The following is a 20,169-nucleotide window of genomic DNA, read 5'->3' as shown; positions in this document are numbered from 1 at the left end:
CTGTTTTCCTTCTGTCCTGTGCAAGAGATTGGGTCCATTTTAAATTTGACTGAGATCCTCTGCTTTAATGTTATGCGCAGATTACTACACAGCAATAGAATTTTAATCAGGGCTAGTTCACACTATGAACACAAATCGCAATCGCCACCGTGATTTTGTGTTGTGATTTGCCTTGTGATTCCCATTCAACAGAACAAGAATCACATTGCAATTGTCCCCAAAGCGCTGCATGCAGCCCATTTGCGATTAATGCAAATCGCAAACGCTGCAATGAGGATGATCCCATAGGGATAGATTAACTACAGCGCTTTGCTGATCGCGCGATGAGGACCGCCAAAGTGTGAACCAGCCCTCAGGGAATAAGCAATCATTTGCAGAACTGGGCTTCCGTTTACCTTTGTGTGCTGAGCTTTATAGGAATGTAAAAACAAAAGAAAGGTAAGTGTTGCCTACAAAGTACAATCAGTACAGACAAAAAAAGTTCACAGATCCCTACGATAAACAGCACTTGGCAGACTGCTCCTGAATCAAAGGTGTACACAAGGAAGCAGGTCTGGCTGAATACTATTATCACAATATTGCATTCCATTCATATGCACAAGGAAAAAGGGTCAGAGACCAAGCTTCTTCCGGCAGTGAAAGAGTCAGCAGACATAGGAAGTATCTCTTGCAGCATTTCCGAAAGGGCTGGGGGGCGGAGACTGGCGCTTTCTCTCCCCATGCTAATAGATCTCACTGAGCGAGCACAGCATTCCCTACATGCCCACATCAGGCATGGAATCAATAACAAGGCTGTGCTCCCCCTAGCGGCCAACCCGAGCCTGACTGCCTGGATGTGCTGCATCCGGCTGGCTCTATTGACACTTTGCAGTGTGTGGGGGAGGAAGGGAGGGCGCATATTAAACTTCACACCATTTCCTGTGTTTTCTGCTGGGCGCCTTTGTTTTATTGTGTGCAGGCAAAGAGCAGGCTATGGGCTATAATAATACTTGGACACTGAAGCTGTCGCAGTCACAGAAGCAGAAATCTCGGAGAAAAAAGTTCAGTACGGAGGGATTTCCATGGCATCATCATCTGACCAAACTGACCTCATCCCTTTTTTGTGATCATTTCAAAATCGGCCTACTTGTGTATCTGTGTTGTGTGCCCTGCACATGACCAGCAAAGTACTTTTGGTTTTTATTGTTTTTTTGTTTTGATTTTGCATCTGTGTAGAAATAATAGAACTTTTTTACACAGTCCTATTTATAAAAGTGGCGATCCGTTTAAACGATTGTTACTTTTTATAAGGGTTTGCTGGTTTCCTATGATCACCACTACTGCCATCGTTATTGGTAATAAGTGATTATTGTTATACAGTTGTGATCAGTGTGATCTCTACTTTCTAGATTGCCAAATCGCTTTAAAATCGCTGTCATTGTGAATGTAGTGGGCTGCCATAGAGAGCAATGATATCCTTTTCAAACAGCCTTTTTTGCTGCATGCAACTACTTTTATCGAGAAGTAACTCCCATCTCGCAATCTCTAATTGTTTCTATATGTGCGCTTATTGAAACACGATCGCATCAGAGAGTGCATACACTGTATAGTGTGATATTTCCTTACACGCACTGCTATTCACCACTGAATTGCAGCGCAGGGTCAATCCCCCTCCAACCCCCCCCCCCCCCACACCCCCCACATGCAATGCAGAGCCACGCTGAGCACATGGCTCTGCATTGCATAATGTAAATGAGCCACTCAGAAGGCTGAGGGAAGAATATTCGCCGCCTGCTAGATACTCCTGTGCACTGGTAGGCACATGCTAGCACTTTATCACGATTAATCAGTAAACTGCCATCTAAATTGCATGGGCGGGAATGGATCGCATGCAGCAGTAAAAATTGCGTTACGTATAGGTATCTGCACTAGTCACGATTAATCAGTAAACTGCCATCTAAATTGCATGGGCGGGAATGGATCGCATGCAGCAGTAAAAATTGCGTTACGTATAGGTATCTGCACTAGTCTACATTAGGGGACCTATCTGGAAGCCTCATAGGAAAATTCAGCTAATGTGATTGGGTGGACGGCACCCTCTTGAACTGCTAAGTTTCCAATAGATTGTAATAAACTATGCCCACAATATTTATCAATGTGATGGCCTTCTCTTCCTCCTGCTAATAGTGGAGGAGTGTGAAAAAAGACCCTAAATGCCTCACTTTAGATGTAAACAGCACCAATCATTTGATCCCCACTGAGCACTGAAGTAACAAAAAGTGAAATGAGCACTGCCTTCTGGGATAGGAGGTGTGGCCATTAGCCCTCTGAATCAGGGTGTGAGAAGTGGGCATGGTTGCTGCTTAACAACCCCTCCTGTTGGGTATAATGGATTGTTTTAAAAGTGATATGGAGAGGAAGATGTTATTTGGACAACAGGCTTTCCAGGACTCTGCCAAGAAATGGCTAAAGCTACATACACACGGGGCACAATTGTCCCCCGTTGCATGTATACAAGCGACCAGGGAGCAGTGTTGCCAACTCATCCCTTTAATTACTGACACATATGAATTATACAGGTTTTGTGGCTAGGGAGATGCAGTTAAGGCACTGATTATGTGCAAATAGCCCCAGAACCTGTATAACTTAGATGTGTCAGTAATTAAAGGGATGAGTTGGCAACACTGCCAGGGAGTGATAGCTCCCTGCCGGCAACAGCTGTCCACACGTCTCGCCAGAAAGGCAGAGACGCGGCGGAAGCTGTCTGTGAATGGAGCATCCCCCGGCCGGATGCTCCATTCACTCGCGTAGGTCTCCTGTCGTTAGTCCGCATACACACGCGGGACTAGCGACAGTTGCGGCGACAGCTGTTGCCGGTGATTGACCAAGTCATTCGCCCGGCGACAGCTCCGACTAGCGATGGTTCGGGGCGCGTGCGTCACACACAGGGGTGACCTGTCGCCGCAACACGCGCGTGCCACGCAGTTGCAGCGACAGTTGTAACCCGTGTGTATGCACCATAAGAAAGAGCAGTGGCAGTTAAGTAACTACTGCAGTGTACATGTATCTTAAAGCCCAATTTCAGAAAAATATTGTATCTTTAGGCAATGGCGCAAGAGTTTAAAACTTGTTTTGGATTGTTATTGATATCCTGTGCCCCATCTATAAAAATTACAACCACTTCCTGTCCAGAGAGGAAGTAGGGATAAAGATAGCAACAAATAAAACACTTTTTGTAGAGTGGGCAAGATGTAGACTCCCTGACTACTTTGTATTGGTGTCCTTCATTTGCAATGCCCAGGACTACCAGTTTTCATGATAAAGGCACAAAGCTCCATGGTACAGGTGGGAACACAGAGAGCAATAGGAAAACGTATTCAATATTTTTGAATATCCCTCCACGCTCTTCAAAACTGAGCTTTAAGATAATCTTTTCTATATATAAACATACACTATTCTTGCTAATCTGTGGGGAGGCCATTAGGTAGTAAATATTTTGGCTAGACAAGGGTTTTTATCATGCTATACGTCACTCTGACCGAAGACTTAATTTTCCTGTGTCTCCGATGTCATTACACTGTTGACACACAATGTAAATTCCTGTGAAAACGTGTTGTTATATATATAACACGTACACCATCACATTTTATAACCACTTCTCATAAAAAAAACGCTCATGAAACAATACACCTGTGTTTATATAATGGCAGAGTGAAAAAACAGGATGTAAATACACATCATAGGTGTGACCGCCAACTACACTGACTTCCTGGAAGCCAACCATGGCAGATGCCATGTTCCTTTTAGAGCAGGTATTGTGTTGTCTTATGTTCATGGTGAACAATATAAAAACAGTGCTAAGTACTGAATGTGGGAATGTTTTACCCCTACCCATCTAGGCAAACCTACAAGAAGAAAGAAGTCATTGCTTAATGGAGTCTTCTGTCGGTTACTAAAGCCTGGGTAAGTGCACTTCAGTATCTTCTCGACCCAGGCGCTACTGCGTAAAGCTATGTACATACTGTAACTTTCAATCATTTATCTTCCACAGCTAGAAAGTAGCCTCAACTCTCAGCATAAAGCTGTCCCACCCACCTCTTCCTCGCTGCTTAGAGATTAACCCCTTATGGCCAGCACTGTGAAGTCTTGTTATGAAAGCACTTTTGGTAGCGATTTTTGCAGCATTTTTCAGAGCAATTTCCAGCATTTTTGAAGGGATTTTGAATGTAATGCAAGCGATTTGTACAGCGATTGAGATTTGGGATAGGTTTGGTAGTAGAATCGCTCCAAAATTGCCTTTTTGCGATTTTGCAGTGATCCTGCATTTGCTCCAGAAATGCTGCAGGCACTGCAACTGTTATTTCAGATAACCGCAATCACTACTTCCACTAACGTAATAGTTTTGGAATTGCCAGTGATTCAAAAATTCTCCTGAAAGCACCCTTGTAGTGGGCCCCAGGCCTAGGAAATGGGAGACTGAACTGGTCTCCCACAACCTATTGACTACGTTTTCAGCTTATTTAATTGTTGGTTATTTTTCAATCAAAACTTGCTAAGATTGCGTGCTGCATCATTTGGATACACTTGTCATGCTCAATAAGAAATATTGACATGAAAACCATTGCATGTAACCTATGGCCAGTGATTACCATCCGCTCTGGTGTTACTATATTGGGAACAGCATTGTTTGTGTCCAACGCCACCACCCACAGATGCCTCCAGCTGATTACAAACACCTGCCATGCAGTGGTGCCAACTGGTAACGAACTAGTCCATAAAGCTTTTCAATAGTAATTGTGTTTATTTATTTGCCTGTTGGCTGACCTGTTACAAAATGATCGCTCAAACATTGTGAATTTAGTGGATTTATGGTGCAATTATACCATGCAATTTTCTCACCAGATTTCCTGTTGAATCGATAATTTCCATCAGGACCGATCTGATTTTATTTTTCTGATTGATTTTGTACAGAAGTGATCGGAAAATCGATCATAAGAACTATCGGAAGTCAGATCAGACCTGTTGGAAATTATCGATAAGACCTGAAATCTGACAGGAAATTGCAAGTTGTATACAAGGCATTACATTTTATTGGAAAAAAAACGACTAGATCCCTGTATTTGGGTTTCTACCTGATAACATACTAATAGCAGTGACAAGTTATAAATTTGACTAACATGCAAACTCTGGGTACAAGAGGAACCAGAATGTGCAGGGGCTGTGCAAGGGAACTTTGCAGAAGGTAACTTTTTATTTAACTGGCAGCGAATTTAACACAATGCAATTATTTTGTAATGGTGCATTAACATTGACGTGTGTGGTGGAACTGAATCTGTTGGCATAACACAATGCATGCAATGCATTACCACATAATGCATTAAGAGTTGCAGTGAAGCATATTTTGTATGTAGAGTATGCAATTTATTTTTTCCTTCTTTATTGTTATCCTGACTGGGATCCTGACTGGGAACTTAACGCCCCAGTGTAAAAGTAGTCTAAATGCTTCCCCCTACCCTCAATAAATAAATACAATTTCCATAGACAACTGGGGTACTAGTTTCATTAGACTGTCAGCCCCACTAAAGAACAGTTACCAAATAAGCTCGAACATATACCGAGATTTTGTTTGACTCCAAAATGAGATTCTACTATAGGAACCGCCCCGGCATGCAGAGTGAACATATAGATTGTGCTGAGAGGGTTCTGGCATAACTACATTGCCCTGTTTTCTGGCAGTCTAGGAAAAAAAAGTTATGTTCCCTGTCCTGAGAGACTGCAAACTAATGCTACGTACACACTTGCGATAACGATCGTTCACTAGGAACGATAATTGAAAGACGAACGATACGGCAACGATAGGAATGCAACGATGGGATGCAACGATCATCATACACATTTTAGCAATCGTTCTCACAGAAAAGAACGATCATAAGGAAATGTTGCGTACATATTTCTATAAAATTAAATAAAACACACTAACATGGAGTTACAATAGATACAAATATATGATTGTTAACTTGAAAACAAAGTTTAATTGAAATGAGCAATGTAACAATCTTTACCTCCGCGCTACAAAGGAAGTACTGAAGCTGGGCAGAATTCCATGCAGGCGCATTGGCCCTTGTAACGATCGTTCTCGGCCGAAGTCTGTACACACTAGTTTTGTAACGATTGTCGGTAGATACGATCCGTCAGGTCGGATATTTCCATCTTCCCGATGTCGTTCTTTTGTCGTTCGTGTTAATGATCGTTGGGTAAAGTTTTTTTCCCCGATTGTCGGCGGAACGATCGTTAATTAGCTGTTTCAAACGACCATAGTCGCCAGTGTGTACGAGCATTAGGCTGCGGAGAGAAAAAGCATTCTGCACAATTGTTCTAATGACTGCATCTGCTCAGCCACTGATAAGGAATCATCCAAAGTTTAGAAGACAAAGATTTGAAGACAGTCTCTATTCAGTGTGCAGCAGCTAATAAGAAGCTGAAGTCTGGGAGCACACTTGCCTATCAGTTTTCTGTGTGTGTTTTTTTGTATGTGTTTTACACACCATCTGTGTCTGTTAAAACATGCACAATGTATTATTAGTATTAGTAAAATGCTGCAGTGCGTCAGTGCTGTCAGTTTTTATCTGCATGGGTGAACACATTGCTGGGTCCCCGGTTTGAATCCCAGCCAGGTCATTATCTGCAAGGAGTTTGTATGTTCTACCCGTGTCTGTGTGGGTTTACTCCGGGTATTTCGGTTCCTTTCCACATCCCAAAAACATACAGAAGTTAATTGGCTTCCCCCTAATTGGCCCTAGACTAAAATATACACGCACTACACAATACATACATAGACATATGACTATGGTAGGGACTAGATTGTGAGCCCCTTTAAGGGACAGTTAGTGACAAGACCACAAGACCATATGTACAGTGCTGCGGAAGATGTCGGCCCTATATAAATACTAATATATAAATAATAACAATAATAATGAGTATAGCTAATGCTGGGCATACACGGGAGTTGTGCAGCCTTATCAATTGAGCCTGATGGCTCGATTGATAATATCCGGCAGGTCCGATGACCTGCCTGATAGATTTCCTGCTCGATCCCCGCCGGAGGACAATAGCGGGGAATCTAGCGGCTGATAAAGAGCGCCGGCGGGGATGCGGCGGGCCGCCGCATCGACCCGTGTATGTCCAGCATAAGATTATACAAGGCAGAGGATCGTCCAGACAGCCAGGCAATGTGCATTGTTTAAAAGGGAATAAATATGGCAGCCTCTATTTCCCTTTCGCTTTAGGTTCCCTTTGAATAACTGTCTCCTGTAGTTATGGTGACCCCTGGGCAAGTTTCATGAATTAGCTCTTACAGATGTGTTCTTCAGCTTCAACCAAGCACAGCGTCTTGTGCCATTTTTATTGCCTATGGCCTAACCTCAACCTCTTCCTTATTGTTATGTAACCTTATGAAAAACCTGAACTCAAAAAATGTACATAAGATAATGGTACTCCCACCAGTTTACATAAGGACTTACCACACTCTGTAGGCTGCCATAATCAGTCTCTTACCAAAATATAATTATGTATTTATATGGCACTGACATCTTCCGCAGCATATTCATGTCACTGACTGTCCTCAGAGGTACTCGCAGTCTAATCTCTACCATAGTCAAGTCTAATGTCCTACCATATTAGTATTATTATGTATTTATATAGCACAGACATCTTATACAGCATTTACAGAGTACATATTCATGTCACTGACTGTCCCCAGAGTAGCTCACAGTATAATCCTGTCATAGACATAGTCTAATGTCCCTTCAATATTATTATGTATTTGTACAGCACTGACATCTTCTGCAGCACTTGACAGAGTAGGACAAAAAGTAGGGATAATAAAAATTGCACCCTGCAAAAAGAAAACACAGAGACAACAAGAGCCCAAATGGTGCAGTATGTCACAGTACCAGAAGTATATAAAATATGCAGATCGATTATATTATAACCTTAAAGTGGAACTGTAAATACAGTTTAAACACACTGTTTCACTTACCTGGGGCTTCTGCAAGACCCCAGCAGCCATCCTGTCCCGCGCCGGGCCTCCACGAGCCTCCTTTCTCCTGACGCTGCTCCATTCCTCAACTTGTAAGTCGAGGCCAGCGCAGCCCTGCCACGCTTATCTTTTCTTTGTGTTCCCCTCTGCAATAGTGCTATTGCAGCCTGGAATGTGAAGAAAGGAAATGCGTGGCCAGAGCTGCGCAGTGGCCCGACGGCGAGACCGAAAGTAGCTGGCGGCGGGAGAACGGAGGCTCGTCGAGGACCAGCATGGGACAGGACGGCTGCAGAAGCCCCAGGTAAGTGAAACTGTTTGTTTAAGCTGTATCTACAGTTCCGCTTTAAATTGCATGTAACTGCTCTGGCACTGATAGTTGCCTCTGATAGTTGAAATCAAATTCTATATGCATACATTTGTTTGAATGCTGTAAATTATTTATTTTTTGATTCTCATTATAAAATGTTGTCTGTAGTATTTGTTATAGGTATAATTATGTTTCTGATATGCTGTCAGTGCTGTGATATTAAGCGCCTTGTTTGATGATTGCAGGCACTGCTATTTGGCCTGAGGAAGTAGGTATGCACCCACGAAACGTGTTGCCAGTGCAATACAATTCTATGATTACGTGAATTTGTCTTCATTGAGGTAAGTCATCACACTTTTTTTTTCATTTTATTTGTTTTTAATGCATTTGATCTTCTCTGGGGGGCCTCTTTCCCCTTTTATCCTACTTTACAGAGTACATATTCATGCCACTGACTGTCCCCTGAGAAGCTCACAATTTAATCCTATCATAGTCCTAGCCCAATGTCCCTACATTATTATTATTATTATTATGTATTTATATAGAACTGGCATCTTCTGCAGCACATATCACATAATCATGTCACTGACTGTCCTGAGAGGAGCTCACAATCTAATCCCTACCATAGTTTATAGTTTAATATTTTCACTAGAGGATTGTTTTGGGGGGAAACAAGTAGACTTATTAGTATGTTTTTGGAATGTAGGAGAATAGGAAGTGTATGAATGAAATACAGGGGAAGATAGCAGAATAACATAACAGAACTGTAAACCTAAAAATGTCCAGACTGCTTAGCCATTATCCCATACCCTACCCCCTCCCATGTTCCCTTTTTCCCCTTGCTTGCTTTGGCAATACCTGTATGAATCTTGGTCATGCCAATAAAGCTATCTTTGATTTTATTTAGTAGAAACTCCATTCAGATTTTGCCCTGGCCAATGTTCAAACTTAGGACTCGACACTATAATACAATATTGCTATCCACTATCCCTGTCTTCCACTCATATCTATCTGCTCATCCATGTCATTAATTCTTATGCTGGGCATACATGGGTCGACACCGTGGCTTGGTTAGCCGCCAGATCGACTCCCGCTGCATCTCCCCGCCGCCGTTCGGATCGATTCCTGCTCGTCCCCGCGGGCGCTTCCTTATCTTCCGCTTGACTCTCCGTGGGGATCGAGCGGGGTATAGATCCGGCGGGCCATCTGACCTGTTGGAAATTATCAGCTGGGAGCATCAGCGGCTCGATACATGGTACAGAAACGTACCGTGTATCCCCAGCATAACCCTCTACCACCCTTCCTCCCTCCATTCTGCTACTCCTATCTTGTTTCACCTATGCTAAGTGCACACAATAGAATTTTCTGACAGATTTACTGTCAGATTGATTATTTCCAACAGATCCGATCTGCTTTCCGATCGATTTTCCGTTGAAGTAAATGGAAAATAGTTTGGAAAATCAATCGGAAATCAGATTGGATCTGTTGGAAATAATCAATCTGACAGTAAAGGTGGCCATACACTGGTCGATTTTGCCATCAGATCGACCAGCAGATAGATACCTCTCTGATCGAATCTGATCAGAGAGGGATCGTATGGCTGCCTTTACTGCAAACAGATTGTGAATCTATTTCACCATGAAATCGATTCACCATCTGTGAAGCTGATGCTCCCGCATACATTACCTTGTCCGGCCGGTGCCAGTCCCCCGGTCTCCGCTGCCGCTGTCTCTTCTCCGGTCTGGGCTCCTCCAGCTTCACTTCCTGCCGGGGGAAGTTTAAACAGTAGAGGGCGCTGTACTGTTTAAACTTCCTGCCGGGACAGGAAGAAGTGAAACTTGCCGGACTCGGAGCCCAGCGGAGAAGGGGCAGCGGTGACCAGGGGACTCGCGCCGATGGAACAGGTAATGTATTGCCGCTGTATTGCATCGGTCGTCGTGCATTCGAACGCCACTATCGACGCACTCCCGACCCGCCGGCGATCGAGCGAAATCTTCTGCACGGACAGGAGCGACAGAAATCAATCGTTCGGTCACCGTTTGCGCAACGATTTCACAGCCGATTCGATCACAGTGATCAAATCGGCTGTGTATCGGCGGGAAAATCGGTAGGTGTATGGGCCCCTTAAATCTGTCAGAAAATTGTGTCGTGTGTACGTTACCAACACGCTGTTCTTATCTTCAGAATGGGTTATGAATCACTAAACTATTGTACCATCTCACTAGGTCAGTGTTTCAATGCCATGATATACCCACTTCAGTCCTATCCTAACAGGCAATAACATATTTATATATCCCATAATGTTTGTGAAAAAGTATTTTGAAATGCAGATGTCTTGCTTGATAATCTAATCCTTTAAATTGATCTGTTGGGACATAGGCCCATACACAATTCCCCTTTTCTCCCAATTTTTCTCCTAGGAGATAATTTTTATTCTTCTATTTAAAAATTTTTTTTGCATTTTGCAATTGAAAAAGTGCCAAAAAGTAGTTGAAAAATTACTATCAAAATTATTTTGAGTGTTTTTTTTTTTTTTTTTTTTTTTTTTTTTTTTTTTTGCTTGTTAGCAGTTGAAAAGACATAATATTGACGTGTTTGATAATATCACCTAGGAGAAAACTCAGGAGAAAAAACGAATTGCACATGGGCTATAATGTCAGAACTTGTAGTGTGGGCGCTGTTCTTATTTGAGGTGCATAGTGTCAGCATGTGCTGTATGGCATACAGAGCTGGATCATCCACAAGGCAAACTAGGCAGCTGCCTAGGGCCTGGGGAGAGTCTAGGGGCCTGGTGAATGCAAGCCCCCACCAAATCTAAATCTATCTACGGTAAATAAGCCAGGTGACTGTCAGTGGAGGGAAAAAAGTCTTATCTTGCCTAGGGCTCCATTTCATAATAATCATTTGCTGATGGCTTAGGGCGCGATTCCACTTGAGCTCTGCCAGGTCTGCGGGGAAAGCAGACGAATCCACGGCTATGGGATCCGCAGCCTCCCGCGCCGATTCGGATGGAAAAGCCGGCCGAATCGCTAGCGGTAGCGATTCGGCCGGCGTTACCATTGCACCCTATGGCAGAGTTTCCCCGCACTATTCGCCTGCGGGGAAACTCTGTGGATTCGCAGCAGTTTCCGCTCAAGTGGAAACGCGCCCTTATGGTTTATATTATATGCAAAGTGTTCTATAGTGTGTGTGATCTTCTTTTTTATTTTTTATTCTGTGTGCCTGTGTAATTGATTTTAATTGAACTGAACGAAAATAGAAAAAATGATCAAAAAACGATTGGAAAACGGATCAAAATTCAGATTGGACATGTTGGAAAAAATTGATCTGGCAGGTAAATCTAACAGAAAATTGTATGGCGTGTATCTAGCATAAAAAGCTAGAAACAGCACTGGTAGTAAGTGATGTGAATTTATTTTTAAAGTTTGTAAAGTGCTTCTTAAAAAAAAAAGCATTGTTGCTAGATAACTGCAAACAACTAAGTAAAAGACTAAGTAACAATCCACACAAATAGATTCACAGGATTTAGTAATCAGACCCCTAAGGAAGTCATTGTTTTGTTTTGAATAACCAATGAGCAGCTGGCTACCTAAAGTCTAGAAAGTGAAGTTGTGTTGAAACAGAGGAACTGCTGTTTGTTTGTGACACTGAATAGGGAAGGACTTCACACAACTACATGGGATAGTAGTAACAATATAAAGGGATTTCCTGCAGCACAGAGTGTATTCACACATGACTCCCTCCCCACCCCCCAGACTATCCTGAGCACAGCAGCAGAGCAGGCAGCCATCAGAGGCCATTGCCCTGTGAGATCCCTCCTGCAGCTCAGAGCTGGGAGTGTGAGTGAATGTAGCCCCGCAGAGCCAATGAGCAGGGACCGGATGCGATATATCCTCTGGGACAACAACTGCTCTGTTCCTCCTCAGTTCCACATGACGCCATTTACTGCTGCTGCTGCATATCCCCGAGCTCAGGAGGCCAGCAGCTCACATCATCACAGCAAGCACACATAACAAGCACGCTGCGGACTCTGCCACGGGATCTGGCCTGACTTCCAGCAACTTTCTTGCACTTCCCTGCACACAGCAGCCAGTTACAACAGTTCCTGCAGTCACAACTGGCATTGGGGAGAAGTTTGTGCTGGGTGCTAGGGACAATCATTTGCTTCTGCTTTTGCCTTGGAACTTCTTTCTTCCTCGCCTTATTTGGATGACTTGTTATCGGACTGTACAAGGAGCCGGGATCTCATCGATCCTCTGATTTACCCTGCGGAGCGAGGAGTCGTCGTGCTGCTGCGGTGACGGTGAGTTTGGGGGGTCCCTGTGGATGGCTTTGCAGGGTTTGGGATGTATCTGGTGCCAGAAAGTAGAGCGAGCGAATAGCAGTGGATCAGCCCCATTGCCCATAGGGAGGCCCTGAGTTGGGGTAATCATTTGTAAGCAGGATCCGTGGAGCCAGGGCGGCTGGCTAGGGGCTACTTCACACTCTGGGGGCCGTCAGAGACACTTATCAGCAACTAGATGTGACAATCATGGGGAAAGAGCAGATGTAACCACCAGCCATGACGTCTCTGCAACTTTATTCTCTTTCAGGTCAGTAATGATTGGCATGTTCTAGTTCCATAAAGTATTTGGTTTTCAGTGGCTAGCATTGAAGGTGCCCGCTAACGGTACAATTTTCGGTTGGAGGATCGTCCAAGTGATCGGATATTGGCAATTGTATTGGCATTGTTGATGTCCAAAATTGACTAAACTGTTCTAATGGTGATCGTTCAATGACAACTTAGTCGATCGGAAAAGTGGCCTTTATAATCGGTTGTAATTGAAGTGGAGTGCAGATTGTTTCTTTATCTAGTGACATAATTGATGTTTTATGACTTTTTATTTCCGATTGCATTTATGTGATCCCTTGGGCAATTCTTTGCTGAAGATTGTTATGGTGTTAGTGTATGGTTAGTGGGCACCTATACGATCAGAGAGCTTTACAGGTGTTCTATCCTGAGCCTAGGAGAGCCCGTTCCGGTGCTGTGAAGTCTGGGAATAGTGTATCCATAGCCCACCCTCCTCTGTTCAGGACCCCTCACTTCATTCTGTAGGTCTGGACTGGTGCCTGGCTCTTGTGTGCAATGGGCAGCAGAAGGAGCGGAAACGTGGCTTGTTTTGGAAAACATACAACACAGTCGGCCGTTTCTAGCCTTTTTATCACTCCAGGCAAGAAATCCTGTAACACGCACACACGCATTGCATACATTATACAACACTTTGCATATCATATAAACCATAAGCCATCAGAAAAACATTACTATGAAATGGGGTCCTAGGCAAGATAGCACTTTTTTGCCCTCCACTGATGGTCACATGGCTTATTTAGTTAGATTTGGTGGAGGCTTGCATCCACCAGGCCCCTCTCTGGGGCCTAGGCAGCTGCCTAGGTTTGCCTTGTGGATGATCCAGCTCTGTATGCCATACAGCACATGCTGCCACTTTGCTCCTCAAATAAAAACAGCGCCCACGCTACAGGTTCCGACATCACGTCCCCACAGGACAATTTAAGGTATCTTGTCCTTTACATTTCAGGATCAGATTATCAAGCCAGACAAACAGTCTTCATTTCAGAAAACTTTTTCACAACCATTATGGGGCATGCAAATATGTTACTGCCTGTTAGGATAGGACTGGAGTGGGTATATCATGGCATTGAAGCACTGACAGTGAGATGGTACAACAGTTTATCGACTCATAACCCATTCTGGAGATAAGCACAGGGAGACAAGATAAGACAAATATAATGGATGGAGGAAGGTTAGTAGAGGGTCAGAATTGACATAGATGAGCAGATACATATGAGAGAAATAGAGGCATAGTGGATCGCACTATTGTAGTATATTGCTGAATCCTAGGTTTGAACATTGACCAGGGCAAAATCTGCATGGAGTTTTTATCTTTCCCAGATTTCACGTAGACACTTCATATGCTCCTACATCCCAAAAACATTAATAAGGCAACTGGTTTCCCCTAAAACAATCCAATAGTGAAAATATTAGACTATATGTGATTACATTGTGAGTTCCTCTGAGGACAGTGAGACGTGACTATGTGATCTGTAAAGTGCTGCAGAAGATGACAGTGCTATGTAAATTCATAATAATAATATGGTAGGACATTAGACTATGATAGGATTATACTGTGAGCAACTCTGGGGACAGTCTGTGACATGACTATGTACTTTGTAAAGTCAGTGCTATGTAAATACATAATTATATTTTGGTAGGACATTAGACTATGGCAGCTCACAGAGTGGGGTAAGTCCTTATGTAAACTGGTGGGAGTATCATTATCTAATTTTAAAGTACATTTTCGAGTTCAGGTTTTTCATAAGCTTACATACCAGTAAGGAAAGGATTGAGATTAGACCCTAGGCAAGGGTGATTAAAGTTTGGCTTCAGGAATAAATATAGCCATTAGAAATTGTACAGGACAATGTGATTGGTTGCAGCTGAAGCACACATCTGTAAGGGCCCTTTTCCACCAGCGCTGGCTGAATCGCAAAAACGCAAACCGCTAGCGATCGCTACGGTTTGCTTTTTAACATAGGAATCGCGGTAGGTCATTTCCACTACTGCGATTCGTTTTTGCTGGGAACGCGAACGCGCGGCGGAGCGATATTTGCAGCGATTTTGCTATGCAGTGCATAGCATAGCAAAATCGCGGCCGCGAACGTCGGGCAATCGCCAGTAATTGCGATTCAGCAATCGCTAGCGTTCAGCGTGAACGCTAGCGATTGCTAGTGGAAAAGGGCCCTAAGAGCTCATTCATGAGACTGTTACCCAGGAGACATTATATGCACAGGAGACAGTTATTTGACATGTGTATGCAGCTTTACACTAAACATGCATACACCTGCTCTATTGGCGTTTCAAGTCAGGATGGAGCTTGATCCTGCAAGTTGCACTGCAAGAAATGAGCACTGTACAGAGGCGCTGTTCTGGTATAAAATAGCAAAGCGCACTGTTCTCATAGGGATAGGGGACCGCATTGCGCATAATGGAATGGCTTCTGGCAGGTGGGGTAAGCTGTCTTTTAAAGTTCGATGTGCCAGATCTTTAAATGACCTCGGGGGCAACTATGCTCACACTAGATTCTGGCCCGAGACAGCCACAAATGCGGCTTGACATATACCATAGGGGAACAAAAATCTACACGTTTTGGCCACCTGTTTCTTGGTGTGCAGAAAATGCATACATAAAAACCGCACACAGAAAAATGACAGAAGAGTATGCTCTGTCTCAGCTTCTTATTACACTCATTCTGTCCACCTCTGATGTAGCAGAACTGGCTCTACAGACTCCCCCAGCATCACTACAGTATGCAGCACTTGGGAAGGGGTTGGAGAGGCTGGTGGCAGGGTACTGTACAAGACCCAGCTGCACACTGAATAGGGAGTGTCTACAAATCTTAGTCTACAGAACTTTGTATGATTCCCTATCAGTGGCTGAGCCGATGCTGTCATTAGAACAATTTGTGCAAAGAGAAGAAAGCATTTTCTTTCTGCACCCTTAGTTGTCAGTCTGTCAGAACAGGGAGAATGTTTTTTTTGTTGTTGTTGTTGTTTTTTTCCCTGGATTGCCTCTCTAGACAGCTCTGCGCTGTGGTTTGTCAATGAGACTTCCAAGTGATCATTTCCACATGCGCTCTGGAGAAGAGCTTTTACTTTTAAGGTGTCCCAGTAAAGGTTGAGGGGTGTGCTTACATTTTCTGGTTGTTGTTTTTTTTTTTTTTATGTTCCAATGTAGTTCTACGTCTCATGCAAACTTTACTCAAACTTTCCACTCTGTGGTTTGCTTAGAGTTCTATTTTGAATTTAGAAGAGGATATATCTTGTGGTGTTGAGCAGCTTCGGAAATGTTGTGGTCTAGTTTAAAGAGCTATTTATGTCTTTTCACCCTGTCCCCACAGTAAACTCCTTGCTCCCCCTCCCCTAATCCTCAGTCTGATCACACACTCTGCTCCTAATGGGGTTTTCAGGGGAGGGGGTGGAGAGGGGGGGCTGGTTAGTGGCAGAGGAAAGACAGCTTTGAATCTACATAGCCCATCAGACAAACAGAATCATGTTTTTGTGCTGGCTTGACTTTAAGCAGCATCCGGGATTATTGTCATTTACAAAATAACATATTTTACTGTACTGCTATGAATGCAACTTTAAAATAGTATTAAGGGAGAGTTTGCAATGTGGTAGTCCTGGCCTTTCAAAACTTTGGTAAGACTTGTTTTTTTTCCCCCTAACATTTTCCATTACACGCATTTTGCAAATATAATAATAACAGGGATACAAGTTGTGTGAAGCAGTGTAAACAAATCATATCTTATTCTTTCTTGAGCTGTTGAGGTGACTGATTTGGAAGTGACATTTGTAGTTCCAATAGAGCATTGTTGATGTGCACATATGGTTGTTAGTAATTCTATTCATTGTGAATGGCTGCTATTTCCTTACTGTTTCCTATGGATTTAGATTTGCATTAGAAGTGTGTGTGAAAGAGGAGACACACTCACACAGGAAAACATGCCATATACCCTATATTGATTGTTTCCTGCCATTAATGAGCAAAATCCTTTATGTGGAGATGACTCGCTGAAAGCTTGACAAATGCCTCTTCCTTTGTCCAGAAATATTTGCACTGGACACCAGAATGAGGCTGCCTTGCCTTCCCTGATGCCTGCTACTTCTATACTGTTTTTTTTATACATAAATCCACTTATTACGTTATAGTTTTCAAAAGTGAAGAAGTGGTTTTGATTAGGCCTTTGGCCTGGTGAATTTCTCTGCAGTTCTATGATCTGTCCCATATCTTAGTAGCCCAGTCAAAAAGCTATTTGTGGGCCGAATAGTAGATTCCACCTGACAGCAGATTCTGTGTGCTTTCCTGTGGTTGGATGTCCATTTTACCTCAAGATTTGGTTGGCAAGATTACATCTAGAAAGCATAGCTATTAAAGGACTGTTATTATTTAAATGAAATCGGACTTTCTCTGAGATGTTCAGTATTTCACATTTTTAGACAAGCCTTATTAGCACATATCTCTGACTTGTAGTCTCTCTCACTGTGTGCATTTTTTTTTTTCGCAGATCAATAACTTTTGGAAAGTTTTTTTTTTTTAAAAAAAAGTTTTTTGTTTGTTTGTTGTTGTTTTTTTTTAATATATTTTATGACCTTTTTTGTCTCTGCCTAAGAATCATTCCTGAAAGTAGAACAAAAGTAAAAGATGCACTTTAAGCAGCATGTTTTTAGCCTGTGACAGACCCTCTTGTTCTTTTGCATGTACAGCACCTTGCTTCTCCACTGAAATGGTGTTTACTGGTATATTTGTAGTGCAGTTCTTTACGTTTACATTTCCATATTAAATGCCTGGGCAGTGTTTACTCAGTGGATACTTAGAAAGGAGAGTGACATCTCCAGTTTACAAATTCTGTGCAATTCAGCTGCACAACTTGGGTGTGAAAACACTGCTGACCAGGTAGCTTCTGCTATAGTAATGGAAACAGCCCTAACTTTGTTTGCAGCGTGTTTATCTGCTAAAGAGATTCCTGCAAACATGGAAGAAAACTAGCTATAGCTGGAAGCATTATAAGACAAAAGTTATGTACGCACCTTAGCTATAGGTGCTGTCACAAACACCAATCAAAACTTACACCTGATCATAGAACTGCTTGCGCGTGTGTACATTGTATAAGTTGCAGTGTCCAGAAATAGTTGATTGAATAAAGACAACCTTTTAGAGCTCACCTCACTTAGATAGATTTTTTTTTTTTGTTCATACAACATCACAGAATACATGGGTGGGCAGCACGGTGGCATAGTGGTTAGCACTCTCACCTTACAGCGCTGGATCTCCAGTTCAAATCCCAGCCAAGGCACTATCTGCATGGGGTGTGAATGTTCTCCCCGTGTCTGTGTGGGTTTTCTCTGAATATTCTGGTTTCCTCCAATATCCCAAAAACATACAGATAAGCTAATTGGCTTCCCCCCTAAATTGTCCCTAGACTGCGATACATGCACTACATACATGCACTACATACATACATACATGCACTACATACATACATACATACACTACATACACTACATACATACACTACATACATACATGCACTACATACATACATGCACTACATACATACATGCACACACATAGGACTATGGTAGGGATTGGATTGTTAGCTCCTCTGAACAGTTAAGTGACTAGACCAGGGGTAGGAAACCTATGGCTCAGGAGCCAGATGTGGCTCTTTTGATGGCTACATCTGGCTCACAGATAAATCAGTAGGGGTTGATTCACTAAGCTACACTGATCAAGCAGCGCAACTTTAGTGTGGCAGTGCAAATACAATTTTCAAAGTAGGCACGCTACTGCTGTAGCATGCACTACTAACTTACTCGCACTCCCCCAAAACGAACGGCTGCTCCAATTGACCAACTCTGGACCTTGTCAGGTCCAGTGACTTTGTAGGACGAGATCCCCGCACTTTGATTGGCCCAATAGGCTGCCTGTCACTTGACAGGCAGCCCATTGGGCCAAAGTGCGGGGATCTCGTCCTACAAAGTGAATCAACTCCCAAGTCAGCTAGCTAATTGTACAAGCTGTTAGTCGGTATTTCTCCTGCCTGGGAAATTTCTGATATTGCTGAAACCCAAGAGAAGCTGGAGTGTCTGACACTTCCGCTGTCCAGCGGATCGACTGTATACACATCACCATGGCAACAGGGACGTGAGCCTCTGCTGCACTTGCACGCTGTCCCAGTTAGAAACATATTTTATTGTATGGCTCTCACAGAAATACATTTTAAAATATATGGCGTTTATGGCTCTCTCAACCAAAAAGGTTCCTGACCCCTGGACTAGACTATGTACTCTGTGCAGCGCTGTGGAAGATGTCAGCACTATATAAATACTAATTAATAATGAATATTAGAAAATAATGTATATCATGCATGTAAATGTGTGAAGATCACATAAATGAAAAACTATTACCAAAATTTGCAGTTGCCACAAAACTTTACATTTTCTCTGCTGACTCATACGTTATGGAGGCTTTAAATCCTACCCAGATCCTTGATTAGACTTTCTCTTGAGTTTTATGTATTTTCCTATTTTTATTTTTTAACTACCAAGGGAGAGTGAGGGGATACATTATTGAGGGAATATGTAGAGTTTGAGAAGAGCACAAGTTTAGGAGTGACTGATGAATATACAGAAATTCTGATCTACCTGTGCTGTGTTTATGAATGAACTGCGTAATTCATTGAGGACCTATTAGGAAATGTATGTACGGCCTTCACTTCTCATAGGCCCTGGGTAGTGTTTGCACAGCAATGATCTCAATCCCTTCATTGTCAAGCAACTTGACAGAGAATGTGCTGTTTGCAGGATGGCTGTTCAGTGAAACAGGCCTGGATCTATAGATCTCTGCAATTAAAAAGGGCTCTTCATCCAGGAAAGAGTTGTAGGGGTTATAGCATCCTGTTTGCCAGACTTGTAGTAAATTCCATGAATAATGTGCATTATTCACCCCCATCCTCATCTGCTTTAGTTAATAGGTTCTTAGTTTAGCCAATGTATCAAAGTCATGACATGGAGAAAGACTTGTGTTGTAAAATGCAGGTAGTGTTTGATATGCGAATAGTGAAGTGTTCTGGCTATTGTCATTCACATTGTAGTGACCTGAGTGAAAAGGGGGAATGAGTCTCATTATAGCAGCTGGTTTCCTGTTACATGAATACCATCTAAGCCTGGTTTCCATACACCTGTTGAGACATGCTCAGGAGAGGGAAGTATGGCCTTCCTTTGTCAT

At 42.9% G+C, this 20,169-nt stretch overlaps 1 protein-coding gene across 4 annotated transcripts in view; it reads left to right on the top strand.

Annotated features, from left to right (window-relative positions):
- Positions 1–795: 795 nt before the first annotated feature.
- SPRY2 (sprouty RTK signaling antagonist 2) overlaps positions 796–20,169 on the top strand; it is a 33,270-nt gene continuing 13,896 nt past the window's right edge. The window contains exons 1-4 of one of the 4 annotated variants that reach the window (XM_068267908.1): positions 796–1,334; positions 3,690–3,791; positions 3,879–3,942; positions 8,570–8,665. The gene's annotated coding sequence lies outside the window, so the exon portion shown is untranslated. Of the gene's footprint in view, positions 1,335–3,689; positions 3,792–3,878; positions 3,943–8,569; positions 8,666–12,070; positions 12,628–12,664; positions 12,917–20,169 lie in introns of those variants that run through there. The other 3 variants (XM_068267910.1, XM_068267907.1, XM_068267911.1) reach the window with 3 other exon arrangements.

Source organism: Hyperolius riggenbachi, chromosome 2 (genome assembly GCF_040937935.1).
Source record: "Hyperolius riggenbachi isolate aHypRig1 chromosome 2, aHypRig1.pri, whole genome shotgun sequence".
In the NCBI taxonomy this organism is placed as follows: domain Eukaryota; kingdom Metazoa; phylum Chordata; class Amphibia; order Anura; family Hyperoliidae; genus Hyperolius; species Hyperolius riggenbachi.
Note: the sequence above shows the minus strand (reverse complement) of the source record. Positions and strands in the feature narration are given on the sequence as shown.